Below are 14333 nucleotides of genomic sequence, written 5' to 3' on the forward strand. Positions count from 1 at the left end.
CATTTCCCCTCCCTTTCTCCCATTACTTTCAGACTTCTCTCTAATTTCATCTATAATAAAATTGGCATAAAAGTCAGTAATAAAGGTAAAAAATCTTATGGGTGGACTTAACATCACCTTTCTTTGAAACCAATTTTATAGTGAAAATCTCTTTTAGCCCTCACAGGGCAGTCCAGATCACCTTTAAGCTCTCGTTCAAACAGTCAAAATTAAATGTTATTATACAAAGGTCACACATTAATTCCAGTTTCATAGTATTTCTATTCATGACATTGAATAGTTCGCTGGATATCTGTGTCCTCGTAATCAGATATGGACTTCTCATTAAAAACGAAAAGGCTAGTGGCTGCCACAAGATGCCACGGCTTTACTTTAAGACTACATCATGCTTTCCACCAAAGGACATTTCTTCCACAACGCTGTCACCGCTGGCCTGCTCGCCGGGGATTTAAGACACTGATGTCAGCTTTGTGACAGCTGGTTTAAGTGTACAGCTGAGTTTTACAAGACAGGCCCTGTTGTCTGCCCTTAATTAAGGCTGAGAAAATGGCTCTGATTCACAAAAGCATTACACACAAGCAAAAGCTGTTTTGCTGAGCAAAAGGAATATGAAATTATGTGAATGGTTTAGGCATCTGACAAGCCCCAATCACTGTTCTTTTAATGGCAATTTAATGATAATTGGATGTAAAAAGTACAAGTACTGAAGGATTTGAGAAGTCAAATGCACTGAAAGAGCACTATATAATCCTAAAATGAAACTGGAACTACTGACGCAAACTGACTTGCGCTGGGAACATATTCACTAGTTAAAGCCTCAAATCTTCCGGACACTCACATATTCCACAAGTACAGCCATAACTCCGTCTGGTTACTCTTTGAGCAAAATCACGCACACCTCATGTTAGTATATTAAGAACAAAAGCCAAGCAGATCAGCCTGAACAGGGGAGCCATGGGTAGGGGGTTAATTAATACAAAGCATTTTTAAAAGAGAGCCCAACACTTCTGCACTCAGAAGCAGCGGGGCTTCGCGATAAGCGGCTCATCAAACACACAAGTGGAGTTGTTTCTCAGCCGTTGTGCACCCAGATTAATAGCACCTCAGGTCAGGAGGCCCCCTGCGGTTCCTTAGCGCCCCACCGTTCTCCAGCCAGATCATTCACTAACGCATTGCCACGGTGGATAATTGGGGCGCGTCGCAGCACTGCGCTCCGCTCACCTGTCTGCTTGCAGGTGCGAAAGTGTCAGAACCTCTGGGTAACGTGCAAGATGCAACAGTGAAATCTAACATGCATCCTCTTGCAGCTGAAAGCAGCAGGAGAAGCTTTTGGAAGCTAAAGGTGAATAGAAACCCTACAGAAGGATTAAATGGAGGCTGGAGGGAGGCGAACCATCCTCTTTTTGTCAGATTCAACGCAGCAACTGGTAACAACAACCTGTAACCTGTGCCACCCACAGCAAGCCCGTTTCTTTTTGGTCTTCAGGGGTCCCACATATTTTAACCAATGACTTTTCCATAGTTTTTTGAGTCATTCTTTATTACTGGATCAACATAAAAAAAAAAATAATAATTTATTAAAGATTCACTCACAAAAATCAATATCTAAATTAAGGATTTTACAGTTCGGTGGTTTGTTTGTTTTCATTTATTTTTATATATTCATAATTTTAACGTATAAACTTATACGTAAACTTACTGGTAATACAATAGATGGTTAAATCACATACGTTTACATTTTTAATGCATCGCTATCATAAGATAGCAATGAACAACAACTTTTCACAGCATATTTATTAATCTAGGTCATTTTAATTTCATTAGGTCATCATTTTAATTCATGTTTATAATAAATAATGCAAATGTATACATCGCTGAAAATACTTGCGAGAATGTTTGTTGAACACAAAATCAGCATACTAGAATGATTTTAGAATGATCATGTGACACTAAAGACTGGAGTAATCATGCTGAAAATTCAGCTTTGCCATCACAGGAATAAAATAAAAATTAAAAACAAGTTTATAAAATAGAAAACGGTTGTTTTAACAGTAATTTTTACTGTGTTTTTGCTCAAATCACTGTAGCTTTTGGTGACTCAAAATACATAATCTTAACAACCTGTTAGTTTAAACAGTACAGTGTATGTAGAAATCCGCATTAAAATAAATGTAAAAGTACTGCTTGTGTAATCTAATACATTTACTATTAATGTTAAAAAAAAACTGAAACTTATTGTTAAGTATTACCACCATTACATTTATTTTTTCATGACTTTTTCAGAGCATGGACTCTTTGAAAATTTCCTTGATATTTCAAATGTTTTCCATGTCAGTGGGAACCCTGGGACTTGAAAAGTCACATCCTGTCTGATTTATTGCACTGCACTTGATAAAAGCCCAGTTAAGTGTGTCAAAATTCATAGTGGAGAGGGGGTGAGGAGGAGAGGAACAGTGGGGATACAAATGGAAAGAAGGCTGGGATTAATTGTCCGAGAAGCGAAATGGCTGCGGTGCAGTTGCTGTGCTTTGAGGGCTGGGGGTCTCACTTGTTGTTGGGGTTGAGGTCAGGAGCGGGTCGATTCTAATGGTGTCACCCAGCACGCTCACAATTCCACACTCATTACACCATTCACAATTACTGCTACCTATTTCCCCGAGAGGGCTGGGCCAACCATTATCACGGCGACTCAAATGAAGTGGATAATTGTGTCTCTCTGCGGCACATCAGGAAATGGGGGAGAGAGAGAGAGAGAGAGAGAGAGAGAGAGAGAGAGAGAGAGAGAGAGAGAGAGAGAGAGAGAGAGAGAGAGAGAGAGAGAGAGAGAGAAGATGGAGACAGAGAGGCAGAGGAGGAGGAAAGACAGATGGATCAGGAGGTGTAAGACAGATATCAACAGACAACAAGCCAGTTCAAACAGAAGGAACCCTTGTCACATTTACAAGCACAAAAAACGCATCATCGCAGATCAAGCCATCTAAAGTTGGAACAACTTCACCAATTCATGAGGGAGAGACGCTCCGATTCAAGCTTGCTAATAACACAACCCTCGCGATCGACTGATCTGAAAACACTCTGTGCCACTAATGTTTAAGGAGTCAGAAAAGGGAATTCATTCATGGGAAATGACCAAAAATAGAGGCGTCTCTTGAATGCTATATTTATAAGAAATGGAGGCCAACTCTCAGACCGCAATCCTACACAGACTTGTCAAACTGCGTGCCATTACTATCCCTTGTCTTAGCGCACTTGTCATGTAAGACTTGTACTCAAATGAAATATTTATTCTGCATAATAACTTTCAAAGGGGAATAAAGTATGGAATTAATTATTAATCATATGTATATTCAAAGCTTTTCTTTTTTGGGAGCGTTAGATATTCCCAGACAGTCTCAATCTGACGAAAGGCCCCGATTAAGTCTAAGACTCAGAAAAATATAAGCTGAAAGATTTCAAAGTCAGGAAAAAAAGAAAGAGAGAGAACCGTAAGCTTTTGCCCCTTGATTTAACTAGTTCACAGGTGTCAGAAGCGGGGTGTTTAGCAACACAAATTACACGCCTCATTTGGCGGATACTAACTGTGCTCTAGTTCTGTGGAACAAAGTACATTTGCTGTGGAAAAGGAGTCAAGGTCAGGTCATCAGCAGACGTCATAAAGTCCCATTAACGGGAGTGAGGAAATAAAGAAGGCCACTGATGAGAGGAAATGCGATCTGAAGCGATAGATATCTCATTTACTGCATTCTGCCCCATTTTGACACAATTTGCTTCAAGCCAGTTAATATGCAAGTTATCCATCTGAGAGGGCGTGAGACAGACCATTTCAGTGTCAATTTACAGCAAAAAAAGAGAATGTGAGTACCCTCCATTCTTCAGAGCTCTTTAGTCTAATTCAATTGTACCTTTCAATACCTTATGATATGCAGGAAGTGCTTGGCTCACGATATCACATTATGGGGGGATAAAATAGTAAAACTGATTTTTTTTTAAAGGCGGCAAGTATGCACAGGGATAAAAGCAGATAAAAAGTCAAGCTTACTTTTGCCTTGTCTGGGGGTTGAAAAGTGGTTATAAGTGCTTTAGCTAGCGCTTAGCGGTAAATGCAAGGCATCCATCATCTAACCGCCTCAAATAGTAATGGGAGAAGTTATTCCTTATTGACTTTATTCAACTCTCTGCTTGACAGACTATTCATAACCAGCTGTGGACATCACAGGAGCTCAAAGGGACACAGTGAAGTTGGATAAAGCAACATTGCACCATGTTAACACTTCAAAAAGTAAAAAATGACAAATGTGAGGTGCGTCCCAATTTGCATACTTGTGCACTATTATCGTCAGAGATGATTAAGAATTAGCATACAGTTTGGATTGGCGGTATGGTTCCCTGCCATGAAGGCTAGCATTGATAATGCATATATCATTCAAGTTAAATAACAATGTACAACATAATTCCGTAAAAATGTGTCTGATTCAAAGAGGAATAAAATAAAGCTAAGTTCTGACTGTGGACAAGAGGAGGAGCTAGGGAATTAGCTCCTGAGCAACACGATAAAGCTGCTGATAATACTGAATGGACCTTATATATTAAGATGCTGTGATAGGCGTCATATTCCTATAGCTGAGATTCAACTAATGCAAGCTTGACTGCTGCGACCTGCCAGAACTAATGCTTCACTTGAATGCTGTCCTTTTCGTTGTCCTTAAAAATCCACTTCAAATACCTGGAAGATGCACTTAATTAACAGAAAAAACTAAGTGTGAGATGTTGCCCACTTCATGCACTCCACTAAAAGTTTCCTTACACTGGATGACAAAATAAGGTGTATGAAGTAAGAAAAGCATTTACCAGGGTGAGTTAATTTGGACGGGTGGTTTCTTGTCATAATCACAACTAACTAATGGAGTGCATAAAAAAGGTGCAAGTAAAGAGAATTTGATTTGCCGCTTCCAAGACACGCAAGGCTTGCACATGGCCAATGCAATAAAGCAACAAAGAAGAAGTGCAGATCCTGTCTCAAGCATTTCACCATAACAGTAGCATTAAATGATGGTAATTTAACACACTGGTTTTATTCAGTGATCTACTTAAATAAAACGTTTTATGCATTTGTGTGCTGTGGTCCAAAAAGTTTAAGACCCACAGACCTGCAAGTAGTGTATGCATTCATACCAAAAGATACGAATGGAAATTTGGAGCTGAATTTAAATAATCCTTACCTAAGATGTCAGCAGGCATATTTCATAGCATTAATATTTACATCGCATCAGAGTCGAAGGACTAAAATCTGAAGATGTGCGCTCGGACAAATTTAAAATGCATACATAAATAACAACAGCTGGTAGGAAATCAGGTGGCCTACACTTGACATGCATGGAGACTTGTCTGGCATGGAAAAGCAGAAAATATTTTAAACAAGCTATATGCTGTTTAACACGATAGCTGATAGAATTTCACCAGCAATGTAAACAAGGGCAGTTTGTGTTTTGTATGTTCAATATGCATCTGGCTAAAACTCAGCATAATGTCTGTACTGTTATAGCATTTTGCCAAAGTAATGTTTATATACTCACCTGAAGGATTATTAGGAACACCATACTAATACTGTGTTTGACCCCCTTTTGTCTTCAGAAGTGCCTTAATTCTACGTAGCATTGATTCAACAAAGTGCTGAAAGCATTCTTTAGAAATGTTGGCCCATATTGATAGGATAGCATCTTACAGTTGATGGAGATTTGTGTGATGCTCATCCAGGGCACGATGCTCCCGTTCCACCGCATCCCAAAGATGCTCTATTGGGTTGAGATCTGGTGACTGTGGGGGGCATTTTAATACAGTGAACTCATTGTCATGTTCAAGAATCCAATTTGAAATGATTCAAGCTTTGTGACATGGTGCATTATCCTTCTGAAAGTAGCCATCAGAGGACCGTGGCATTTAACCAATGCCCAATTGGCAATAAGGGGCCTAAAGTGTGCCAAGAAAACATCCCCCACACCATTACACCACCACCACCAGCCTGCACAGTGGTAACAAGGCATGATGGATCCATGTTCTCATTCTGTTTACACCAAATTCTGACTCTACCATCTGAATGTCTCAACAGAAATCGAGACTCATCAGACCAGGTAACATTTTTCCAGTCTTCAACTGCCTAATTTTGGTGAGCGTGTGCAAATTGTAGCCTCTTTTTCCTATTTGTAGTGTAGACATAATAATCCTAATAATAATCCTTTAGGTGTATATATATATATATATATATATATATATATATATATATATATATATATATATATATATATATATATATATATATATATATATATATATACACATATACACATTATATATTGTAATACCTGACAATATTACAATATTTCAAATACAATCTATATCAATATTCCTATTTTTACTGTACTTTTCATTAAAGAAAAGCAGCCTTGATGAGAATACAATTTTTCTTTCAAAAACATTTTAAAAAAATCATACTGAATTTTTATGTTAATGTTGACATTAACTGCAATATAGAATATGTACCTACAAAACGCCGCCTGTGCATCCTCGAAGAGAACAACTAGGCTGTGTGTAACATCAGTTTAGCACAACGAGGCAGCATGAACTCTCCATCTTGTGATACTGGTTATTGGAGATGATGAGCCTCTCATGTCGATGAAAATAGCAACTGCTGCCGCAACCCAATTATGAGCAGAATCTTCCCCGTTTTGTTTTCTTTCTTTTTTTTACCTTGTGAACAGTAGGTCAGATGGGATCGACCGGGCAGTGGCGTTCAAAACAGACAGCTCGGCCCCTATTTGAGGATCAATAGCAGTGGCTAATGTCTGATCTGTTTCTGTCCATATTCAAATACGGCGTGCTGGGATTGTAGCACACATCGTCTCCTCAAAGTCATGTACGATTAGGCACGCCTGAAAGACACAATGAGAAAGAAACAGTGAGCGAGACAGAAAGGGAAAATACGTTAATTAACGAGGGCCTATCCACGGTTCTGTGTCTCTGATTCAATATTAAAGGCCTTAACCACATACATTTAAATGAGATCTGTACATATAGCGCAATAAAAAGGTAACAGAGAGGGTACTTCCAAATATGAAAAAAAAATTGAATGAGATGAAATGAAACACTGACTAAGAACACATTTTCTAGCTCAGTACATCATGATATAGCTCCAGGCGCTACCTTTTGTCTAAATCTCCACACTGACTTAAACTGCGCATTGTAACACGACACCTCTGATTTCATGCAATATGGAGGATTACTGAATTGAATTGAACGCTCAGCGTTTTTGTTCACATTTCTAAATTAGGATTTTCTGTCTCCATAATGACAGAGAAGTCTCTCTTTTTGCCGAATCAATGCCAGCTATTTATATGAACGGTAATCCTTCACCCGGCTCTGATCTGCTAGCGCTGTGATGGTTTAAAGTAATGACTAAAAAACAAAAAGAACACAAAATGAATGGAAATTGGCTTCATTGCATGTAAAATAAGATTTTGCTCGCCATCGGGAGACTTGTACAATGCTGAAGTATAAGGAGTCTGAAATAAAAAAAATCAATGTGGGCCAATATATGTGTGATTGGGGCGAAGGGGGAAGAAGCTGCCCCGCTTTTGTAGAAGTAAAGTGTAAATAGCTTGTAAGGAGATGTTATGGTTATGCTAGCGATTCAAAAATCCTCCTTGCTTCTTGACAGAGCGAGTCAGCCTGACAAGTAGGCTATCAGCCAAGAGATCATTAAGCTAAAGGGTTGAAGTGCCATTGCCAATGTGTGGGGGATGCCATGGCAACAAGGGTTCACCCTGCTTGAGAGACAAGATAAAAAACAATGAGAGGCAGGGTGCGGGGCCGTGTAACGATCGGCACTGATCGATGGCTCACTCTTTCTCTCGCGCGCTCTGCCTCTGTTCTTCCCTCTTTAGAGATGGAGAGAAAAAAGAAAGGGCAGCATCGTTTAGGCTTTGTGGCTAGCAGAGCTTAGGGGGTCCTTAAACACACAAGAGTGGGAAAAATGGTGAGGACAGGCACACTGCGAAAATGGCTGACTGTGATGATATCAATCGGTGAGATACTGAAAAGATCCTGAGAGAATGCTTCACACATTAACGCTATTAAAAGGCCAGTTCATCGCCGTTTACAGAGAGTGGTTCCAAACCATGACATTCTTTCTTCTATGAAACACTAAAGAAGATATTCTGAGGAATGTTTCAATGCATTTCTTTCTTTTGTCCACACAATGAACGTCAATAGAGTGCAACAGTCGGGTTCCGGAATTAAAAACACCATTCATATTCTCCATAGGGGAACTGATTTTGAATAATAAACTTTTAAAGACAGACCTGCTGTGAGCGAGATTGTTCATTGATGGCATTTGCTTTGTTGAAGCCATCACCCTGCATTTTTTCAAACTATGATTTTTTTTTAATAGCAAAATTACTGGTGAAAAAAACAACATTACCCATGATTCTGCAAAAATAAATCCACCAATTGGAGGATATCAAGTAAAACATTTCAAAAGAACCAATGAAACACTGCAATGGATGCAGAGTCGGTTTTTGAGTAGATAGAGAGACATATAATATCATTACATTAAAGATAATATTTTCTATTTCTCTATCATGTTTAATTAAACTTTGCCATTTACAATACTTATTGGAATACAAGTCATATTAAATCTGTTAAGTTACCAGTATTGAACATTTGCCTTTTTGTTTGAGAAAATCAAATTTTGCAATGTTGTGAGTCACCTTTCAGTAGGTGAGTAACTCTTAAACTAAAAAATTTCTAAATCTCTATGGAAAAAGTACTTTCGGAAACAAATGTAGATGGTACTTTTGCACTCTATGGGGTCCAATGGAGTTGTTTTGGACCCCATTGGTTTTCACTCTATAAAGACTTTATGCACTAAAGAAACAAGCATGCAACCATTTTGTGTTTGGTCTTCCATTTTTGAGGTCACTAGTATATTTATATGGCATAGCTTTCAAAGAGTGATTGCCTGGTAAAGCTACACTATTGTAAGTTTTCTGTCTGCTAAAGGGGAACCTATTCAAAACAGAAGCGTAGCTTGATGACGGCAAGTTTGAGTCAGAATCTTGGGACGTGGTTTTCACCTCATATAGCCAGTGGGGAAGAATCGGGATAGGACTCAAATTCATGGAGGTCATGTTATCATTAACATTACTATGGCATGAAGTAGAGCAAGACCAAATGTTGAGGAAGCAGAGCAAGTTGTGCAACACACATCGTGTGAGCAGCGGGACTTTTATTATGACGGGACACAGTCACTGGCCTCATTTCCGCTTTTCCGCTCACAGCTCTGTTTATCATATTATTTGAGTGTGCTGAAAATTATGTTATGACGTTAATCTGTGCAATCACTAAGTAAAATGTTCCTTCCAAATAAAACCAGAAACCGAGGGTAACGCCAGAAACCGAGGGTAACAGAGATATGACACAATTGACAGGTGACTCCCTCGGACTTCCAGGTTCTTTGGTTAAAATAGCAATTTTCTCACACTTTACAAATTGTTGGAAACATTTGTTGATATTCATATTATAAGAACTCAACTGAACAAAATATTTAACACTGGCCTGGTGGTTTTTGGATATTTTACTGCAAAAATCCTACATAGTGCTAGCCTGGCTCTGCCCTCCTACATACTTCCGCTCAATTTTCATCTTCCTTCAGTACTACGTCTGGGACTGCAGTGTATTCTTAGGTTTCCTCCGAACAAATTTTTACCGGTCCAATCAGTGAACAGGTGGGACTGAGAACAATGACGTTGATGTCTTGCGCTAGTTTGAGTTGTAGTTCAGTAATGGCGGCGGAGAAAGATACGAACAAAACCATTAATTCCGTTGTGGCACCGCTGCCGAATATCCAGAAGTTAAAGCCGGAGCAATAACAATCTTTGCTGGGGTTTGTTGGTGGCCATTATGTTGTGGCACTCCTCCCCAACAGGGTGAATTCGGGAAAAGTTTGATTTTCCAGCTCGCTCCGTTAGTGATGAAGGAGTTGTCATTATTTGGGGACTGGTCAGTTATTTTATTGCTGTCTGTCTCTCACCACCCATGTAAAAATCCCCGGCCGAGTTACCTAACGTTACTGCTTTTGACAAACGCAAGGAAGAACATGTCACTTCAAAATTCACTGTTTATAATCATTTTTGACCACTGCAGAGCACCGTACAGTTGCTTTGCTGTTATTTGGATGCATTTCTAGACTTGTTTTTCTTTAAAATGCTGGCAAGTATTTACAAGAGCAATATATTTCATCACCGCTCCAACAAATTAAAATAAAAGCACTTAAACATTTGAATTGGTCTGTTATTTATAGCAGCATTTATTATCATACCAAGCACATGCCATTTTATTTACAATCACGTTACGGACCACGTGAGTGGTACATTCCCGATCACAAAACTCTCCCCTCCACTGTGGCGTGAATAAATCACAATCAGAGAGTTTTAGATTTTATCCTATGATTTTATCACTAAGGTGGCCTGCACAAGTGCACATTTATGTTGTCGGATTTGTGTGAAACAGGCGAAGGGCGCATGACATACGTCACGACCAAATGTTAGCGATTGGTTATATGGCAGATCCAGAGTGCTCAGGGCAGATCCAATAGTTTTAAACCTCAACAGGGTACCCGCCTTCGCGGAAATAAACCCTTGTCAATGGAGAGTGGCCAGACTGTACAAATGAAATGGGCGAGTCTGGTAAGACCAGGATAACATAGTGCACCTTTAACGAAAGTTATTATTGTAATGTTTGAAGCGGATATTATAAGAAATAAGAAATGGAAAGAAACCGAGTGGTTTATTAATAAATCCGTAAGATCTTACCTTCTTCATGCTGTGGAAGTACAAGCATAGTGCTGAAAAGGGACATGGCCACATAAGGTCTATAAGAAAATTTAAAACTTGAGACAGTTCTATAAAATAAGTTCTTCTTTTTTACAGAAGGAAGAAGATCCTACAAGTTTGAAATGACATGAGGATGAGTAAATGATAACAATTACAATTTTGGGTAGAACTGTCCCTTTAAGTTCGCCAGAATGAAGAAGATATCTGCAGAGCTTTCATATCAGGACAACCGAGCGTCTCCAACCGTTCTGTCACATAAGCACGACGAACGACGTCAGACACAATCAGGCTCTCAGAGGCTGGTAGAAGCTCCTTGAGACAAGTGATAAGCACCTGCTAACCGAACCGCCTCCCCAAACGTCTCTCTGGGCACGCTCGCTTACTAGCAACATGTCCGGATCAATCCAGTGAAAGAAATCTGTCAGGAAATCTTTAGCATTAGGTCTGCCTCCTGAATGAGGATCAGGCCCTTTCAGCGGGGCAGGTTGCGGATGGGTCTTAGGAATCTTCCTTTCCGCATCTCTGAGTGTCAATACGGATTATGAGCACAGCTTTTATCTTTTCAAGCACACAGACTATTTACTCATTTAAATGGATGAATAAGTGTTTCCCCCCTTCTTCGATAAATAAAAAAATAAAGCGACTTTGAATGCATTCAAATCCTGCTCCAAATTCAAATTCGGCTCCCCTATGCATCCTTTGAGATCTAATCTGTCTTTTTAATCCACACAATTCACTGAGGGCAATTTTTTAACATACTTCCTTAAGACCTGAACGGATAAACACAGTCTAGCTATTGTCAGAGGCAAAGCACCTTTCTTCACAACTTAAGACCAACAATTCGCTCGACGATTGACTGCTTGCCAGCACATGCAAAGCAGGTGAGTTTAAGAAGCGTTTTCAGACAAACGCCTGAGCAACGGAATCATAAAGAACTTTATTTACTGGTATTTCATTGGCTACAAAAATAGGCCTTTATATCACCGTGCCATCAACATAAAAAAGAGCCAATAAAACCTGTGAAGAAGCGCCACAACGACGAACAAATAAAAGCAAATTTTGACATTTCGCATTCAGCACATCTCTTTATAGGTCAGAGGCAACCCTGGCCGACCCTGCATTGTTTCTAAATGCCATTTTGTAAAAGAGGATCTCAGGAATTAATTAATGCATGGGTAGCTGCCACTGTCAAGAGGCACGCATTAAAATCAATGATTAATAAATTCAAAACACACAACAAACTCAGAGGGGAGATGAAACTAGTATTGTGTTCCCCAGGAAGCGGCCCCAGTGCGGGTCCTCCCACCAGCGAGGCGGCCACTCAGATGCCTAATGGAAAGTCGCCGATGCCAGCTGTGTGCCTGTGAATAAAATCACTTTAATTAAAGGCATTACAATGAACAGAGAATACACGCGGCAGAGTCGACAGGAAACGGCCCTCATACTTGACACACACACACACACACAGCCAAAGCAGCATAATACCTAAAAGGAACAGAGGTCCCAGATGATCTAAACACAAATAAAACGAAAAGCCTGCAGCTTCTTTCTGAGGCTATCAAGCACAACAATTACAGTAAAACACACATAATTACATTACACAGATCTTTCCTGATGTTCTTTATTATCAGGTAATCTGGGGTGGGAAGCCTTTGCGATCTTATGAAATTTAATTGCCGTTCAGACATCAGATCATTTATTTTCAGACTTCCACAGACCACGCAAATCTTTTTACTCTAAATGCTTAAGCATAAAAGAAATCAGCATAAGGGTGCCGAACACCGAACCGCAAATTGTTCATTCTGCGGCAAAAAGATTTCCAATTGTCTGTATACTTTTGAAATATCATGCTGTCTTGCAAGCAAACAAAACAGCAAAATTACTGTCCACCCCCATAGAACAGACGAAGGGTTCCTCTTAATCTGATATACAACAAAGATGAGCCCTGATTATATTCACCCTCCTCTTCTTGTTTTAAATAGACTGGGAGCAGTGCCCAGAGACAGCTGGGGTAAGCTCAGCCCAGCTGATGCCGGATCAGTGGAGCAGTTTGTCTACTCAACCATAAGGGGGCGGCAAACACAAACTCACCCAGACATATGCAATTCATTCACAAGCAAATAACATGCAAATGAAGAAATGTGACAACACATACATAACCCTCTTCTGTATTCAATACTGAAGGACTGCACATGTTTAAAAACAGGCTTAGCAGTTGTTCTCAGGCTCATAAGCTTCACGAGAATGTGCCATTGTTTAGAGGAAAAATAGAGACTCAGAACAAATGTGACAAACTCTTGTGGAAATGCATCGAAAACAAAGTTGATCTTGATAGACTAAAGGATGTGGTTTGAAAAACATATTTTTACCATTTCCCTACATCAACATTCCACTGCAGTCTGCCGGTGTATTTTCTGTACTGAACAGGAGGGGGAGTATTAGAGGGAGGGGGCACCGGAGCAGAAGAAAAAAAAACATAAAGCAAGGCTAGTATGCAAGTATACAGATGTACAGTTTTAAATACAAGTTATTCATGTATTCAGGGTTCAGGTGTATGTTAATATACATGCTTTGCATATGCCAAGACTTTGAATCCTGGTTGCTGCTGCCTAACAGCATTCTTTCAGTACAAGAAAAAAAAAAAAAAACACACATTCAGACATTTTCTCATCAATCAGAGTTGTGCTGCATTTGAATTAAGGTAGCAAACATGATCTGGAATTTCAGTTTCGAAACTGAATTAAGTAGAATTCAAACTGCATGAAGGTAAAATAAATCTACAAGTTAGCCATTATCATAAACTAAATTATTTGTGGGTTAAATAGATGCATATAAAGTATGTTATATTGGATTTCAAGCGTTGATGATTTAATATTTATGTTTATAATATGAAAATAAGGCAGTCATTTTACAGACCAGGGTGAAAGCAGAGTTACATTTAATATTCTATTGCTTTGATGAATTCCTAGCATTCCGGTCAAAATCCCAATTCAACTTCCTGTGAGGCCTGGCAAAAACAACTGAAAGTCAGATGTTAAAAATTTGGTCTGAATTGCGATTAATCCTGAAGAATCAGGAAGAATTAGAATCCAAAACTTGACTGAATGTTCACCTGGTCATTGCTGGATTGCAGTTTTTCTTCCGAAGTTCCCCATAACATTTGAACTATGCGTCTATGCTACGCTGAAGAGAAAAATATTGAATACTTTTATGTAAACCAACCCATTTGATATGTCACTACATTAAAACAAAATACATAAGTTATACTTTGGTGGCAATATATTGGGGGGAACTAACCTGCTGAGTTTAAATAACCCGCTAAAATCTCTTCCAAATGTAAATTAATTGCATTTCTGTGCACGATACGCTGATTTGAGTTCAAACCTTCAAACCGCCCCTAGCTCGACTTTTGATGATGACGTCGAAGTGGGCGCCACTCAGTGAGTC

General features: G+C 39.3%; 1 long non-coding RNA gene across 1 annotated transcript in view; it reads right to left on the reverse strand.

Moving 5' to 3' along the window:
* Window positions 1-14282, reverse strand: part of LOC137083936 (uncharacterized) — a 109025-nt gene extending 94743 nt beyond the window's left edge. Inside the window, exons 1-3 of the long non-coding RNA XR_010906664.1 lie at window positions 14184-14282; window positions 13999-14069; window positions 6745-6926 (exon numbers count right to left, since the gene is read on the reverse strand). This is a non-coding gene — a long non-coding RNA (uncharacterized lncRNA). The remainder of the gene's footprint in view (window positions 1-6744; window positions 6927-13998; window positions 14070-14183) is intronic.
* Between the last annotated feature and the right edge of the window lie 51 nt (window positions 14283-14333).

This window comes from Pseudorasbora parva, chromosome 1 (genome assembly GCF_024679245.1).
Source record: "Pseudorasbora parva isolate DD20220531a chromosome 1, ASM2467924v1, whole genome shotgun sequence".
Taxonomy (NCBI): Eukaryota; Metazoa; Chordata; class Actinopteri; order Cypriniformes; family Gobionidae; genus Pseudorasbora; species Pseudorasbora parva.